Consider the following 5,014-nt stretch of genomic DNA (forward strand, 5'->3'; position numbering starts at 1 on the left):
AACATAGTGTTTTCACTATGAGCACTGAGGCCTGGCTATCAGGATCCCAGTGAGACAGTGAAAACAGTGACAAACACCCTGACATACACTCACAAACAGGCCAAAAGTGGGGGTAACAAGGCTAGAAAGAGGCTACCTTCTCACAGCGTCTGTTTAACAACCCATGATTCTGGCCAAATTACTTAACACACCCTGCCTATAAAAAATTAGAGGTACGTTTGGGTTGAGTTTCTGAAATATAAAACTTCAAACAAAAAAAGCAAACGTTAAGTAAAAATGCAAGTAAGAGTCTTTCCGATTGAAAAATCATTATTTCATGATTGCTTAGGTTTCACTTTAGTGCACTACATAGCCTTGCATTGACAACTGTTAAAGGTACGTTTTCACTTGAGCTGTTTTCCACAGCTACAATACCATGAGAATACTGATATCGGTATATCAAGCGATATTAATTTGTCATGTGCACTGCAGACAAGACCAGTAGTGTTTTTGTATGTGTAGCAACAAGGTTGTCCACTAAATGAGTCAGACCGAAAAAAAGGTGAGAGATGTGGCACAACGTCCAGAACTGCGGTTTTGGAAATGGGGAACCCGGTTGGAGTCTTGTCTCGTCGTCTCAACACCTGGTCAGTATGAGCAAATCGCCAAATCCTCTGTGCTGGAAAATAAAATAAACGTGACCTTATGTCATATAACTGGTGATCATGTAAAGCTCTATATAAAAGTTCGCCCTCTATAAAACCTTTGAAACAAAAAATATTTTCATAGGGTGTACAATTTGGCTAAATGCGGAAATGTGGTAGTTCTGATCAGGTCACCAAACAAATACGCATATCCCAGTTTGTTTTCCCTAAAAGCTTACGTTATTTTTATATACTTATATTTTTTATAATGTTATCAGACAAACGCGCTAAATAAAATTACAGATGCAGCGCTGAGAGAGCTGTTGCAGTGGCAGGAAGCCCCTTTGGCAACATTCAGACGCTGACAGTCGTCTCTGTTTGCTATAAGAACAAAGCAAAACATTTAGCAAGTGACTAATTGTGTCATTTTCATCTGAGCGTTACCTGACCCGTTTTTCATGGATTTATATCGGTTACACACGCTCCTACAATTAAAACTACATGTCCCATAATGCTATGTGAAGAAGGCACTTCTGAGCAGATTTTTTTTACTCATACACTTCCGGTGGGGCCGGAAGTACGTCAGTTGTAGAGCCATGTTTAGCTAACGTTGTGATTCCGACGGCAAGGAAGAGCCCCTGAGAATGAGACCTTTGAGAGCGAGAGAGGATGGTGATTACTCATCTTTGAGGGTCTATGACCCGGTTTTCCTGACTGCTGGGGAGAGTCTTTACAAATGAAATAAACGAAGATTTTGTTTATTACACCGGGAGGTATCAGGTAATGATTGCGGGGCAGGGGCATGCTATTATGATTTGTTTGTGTAACGAATTTCAAGGGATACAGCCAAAATAAGGCAGAAAAACACCCAAAATACGTTTTGTATAGCAATGAATGTGTTTTGTTATTTAAAAAGGTATCCATTTGTTAAGCTTAGCTCGTTTTCAGCACCAGATGGAGTAAGTTAATTGCATTTTTTAACACAGGCAAAAGCAGCTTCGGCTGACCCATTTTATATTTTTTTCAAGAAAGTGGACTGGATGAAGAGGTCGATGTTAGCTCCCCCAAGAGTGATGCTTCAGGTAGACACAACAATAATTCCCCTTGTATTTGGCAAGGGTATTGAGGACATGCTAAAATGCCACAGAAAGTTGTGTTTCGGGTTGCAACTTTTAAGATAGGAAGAGATCTATGGTTCTGCTGATATTTTGGGCAGCATAGACTTTACTTGACATGTAAGGGTTAAAGAGCAAAATAAAAGCAGTCACAATGCGCTCCAACTGTCTTCAGCTCTCAGTGGCACCTCCTTTTAATAAACACCGTCATACATGTGCCTTTTGGTTACGATTTTAATTGTAATACCTTTAAATTTTGATCTGAAAAGCTCATTTACCCTTCTCTGGGAGATCTGGGTCAGCACAGGTTTCAGGAAGGAGAATATGTGCCTCACCCCCATTCTCCCTGCCATTTGATGCAAGTTCCAGAAGCAGGCCATGAGTCTGAGCCCCATCGTGCCTGCTGCACATTCATTGGACTTGAACCTGCCTGAAATGTTCATTTTCACATCTTCTGTAACCTTTGAGGCTCTGCTTATTTTGGACCAATGTCACTGTATTTGTATCAATGATTCTAGCTAAATTAGTTACATAAGTGGATCTTTGCCCTGACTGCAAGTACGTTTTGTGTACTAAAGCACGTATATGTGCATGTTTCTGATATTGGCCCACCTGTTCTGCCTATTTTCCTTCTCTTTACGAAGTTCTGCAGCCATCAACATTCTCCACATTTCTGCATTTGCTCTGATTATGTAATCCATCAACCACTAGCATACACCAACACTGCCACTTTTGTATTTGCACACAGCCATCATACTTCAAAATTACCCTCCTCCGTCACATTTACCCACTATCATATGTTCACACATTCTCCGTCTTTCTCCAACGCATCCTCCATTATAGGGATATACAACCAACATCATATGATAACCTATCCACCATTAAACTACCACACAGACAGCAGTCTATGTCAACACAAGCAACTTCATATGGCCACACACTCAACATCATACATCCTCACCTCAACAGTAGGCCAGCAAACCTACCACATGTCCACACACTACCATATGCTGAAAACGCCCACCATCCTATGGCGACACAACCCTTATTTTTACAACACACTTACCATAATACTCCAACACAACCAACATCATCCACTAGTACAACCACCATCCTTTGGCCATGTGCAGCATGGGGTTTGTGTTTTTTTTTTCTTAGTGTTTTTTAAAATTATTTTTCTCTGGATCTGCAGATCCGTCACAAATTTACACAGGGGGTGTCCTTGAGACCCACGGCAGATCCGCAGGCAAACACGCAGATCCACTATCCACTGGCAATCACCAGTAGGTTTTATATATATATATATATATATATATATATATATATATATATATATATATATATCCATAATAATGATTTATTTGCTTTATCCCTCAAGGAAATCACTGCCATTTATTAATGGAAAGGACTGCTTTTGAACTGATTCCATTGCTGGTCCCATGGATGAAGGCTAATTCTTACAGGGAGAAGTGAGAGCTTTATGAGCTGAGTGAGTCTTTGAAAGGTAAGTGACTGATAATATATTATGCATCATTACTTGTGCTGTGTATAGCTGCCAATAAATCATTAACCACAAACCACCACTTTTATTTTTATAGTATACGTAAAGTAACACAATTGCGTGTTTGAAGATGTTAAGGCTGCCCAACAAGATGAAGGTTTTCTCAGGCTCAATCTCCCCTTAACCAAAAGAGCCTGCATTTATGAAAAGAGGTAATTAAGGTTTTGTATTAGAATAGCTTCTTCTGATGTACACTGGATTGATGTTTAATTGCTAAAAATGCAAATGTTTCAGGTGAAAGTATTTTAGACCAAACATGTATATTGTTGGTGAAACACAATAACATACATAAATGCCCAAAGCTTCTTTAGGGCAGTATTAGGCACCTTTAATTAGGTGTGCCAGGTGCAAACAGGTATAGTACACCCTTTTACATATAATGCACAGCATACAGTGCAGCAGTTTAGAAAAGGGCAGTGCAGCTGTTTGAAACAGCTGCTTTCTTTTTTTCACAGTGAAAGCAGGGAACCGAGCTCCCCCTCCATTCAGGTGCAGTGGATGGCTTCACCCCCTTGCAGGGGGATGTCTGGGGTATCCATTGGGAAGCCCTTTTTAGATGGAGGCACAGTCAAGTATGCCTCCTGACGGCCTCTTTGCCTCTGCACTGACATCAGTAATGCACTTTAGGAACAGAGATAATTTATTTTCCTCACTGCATGAGGTTATAAGGTAATATAATTTACATGAGGGAATGACACCATAAGATAGCACTGGCAGGGCCAACATTACAGAAGGAGCTTCACAACGGTCTTCTGCCCTTCTTGTCATACTAAAATGCCCACATGGGCATGAGAAGTGGCTGTAGGTGTCCTTTGTGTCTCTGGGGTGCTTTAGGTAATAAAGCCTCCTGTGTCCCATAATGCTTGTAACTCTGGGAACCTAATGAGTTGCTTTATGTCACATCTTCTCATCATCTGTAATTTAGCCCACGTCTTCCTTCCTCCCTTGACCTTTACATTTTAAAATTGAAACTATGGGTCCATATTTGGCAGCGCTTGAAACCCCTCATTTTCTGTTTGATTATGAAGAAAAACAGTTTGAAACATAAAAAGGAGCACTGCTGTAGATTGTACTATAATTGTACTATAACCATATTATCTCAAGCTTACACACAGTCCAATGTTTGGGGTTTCTTTGCTCTTTTTGAAAGTGTACTGCTTATATAAAAATGTAAAATAAAGTGTCGAGAGCAAGCTACTAATGCATGCGTTTGTTATTTTTCAGATATGAGAATTCTTTGTGAATGGCTTACAGCTGGTTCTTCTTGGGGAAGAGAACATGAGGAAGAAGCATGCCTCAAGAATCTTCAATTCTAAAAGAGGCGTAATGAAATGTCAGTTTGTGGAACTGCGCATTGCATTTTTTTCCTTCAATGATTCTTTATATAATTGTTAATGGTATTATTTTCTGCAGCGTTGTGCGTTGCTTTGGGGCCAAAGTAGCTTTTTACCTAAATAAATATAATGTTCACACATCATTGAAGATCTTTTTCATTTTAATCAGTTATTTCTGTCTTTTGCCAAAGAAAGTCACCATATTTGAAAATCAAAAACCTCTAGTTAATACCTTGCGCCACCAATGAAGGAAATACCCAAGGAGCATAGTATGAAGATGCAAGCTGTCAGGTGTCTTTTAAATGCGGAATATTTGTCTGTTTTGCTTGAACCTCATTTTATTGCAGCTGTATTTTATGCCATTGTCTGCATTGCATCCCA

The 5,014-nt window shown here is 39.7% G+C and overlaps 1 long non-coding RNA gene across 1 annotated transcript; it reads left to right on the top strand.

The window, feature by feature from the left end:
• The first annotated feature begins 1,232 nt into the window (after positions 1–1,232).
• LOC138247384 (uncharacterized) lies at positions 1,233–4,765 on the top strand. Its single transcript, XR_011194587.1, has 4 exons — positions 1,233–1,403; positions 3,117–3,242; positions 3,337–3,451; positions 4,524–4,765. It is a non-coding gene; the product is annotated as an uncharacterized lncRNA (long non-coding RNA).
• The last annotated feature ends 249 nt before the right edge of the window (positions 4,766–5,014 follow it).

This window comes from Pleurodeles waltl, chromosome 1_1, assembly GCF_031143425.1.
Source record: "Pleurodeles waltl isolate 20211129_DDA chromosome 1_1, aPleWal1.hap1.20221129, whole genome shotgun sequence".
NCBI lineage: Eukaryota > Metazoa > Chordata > Amphibia > Caudata > Salamandridae > Pleurodeles > Pleurodeles waltl.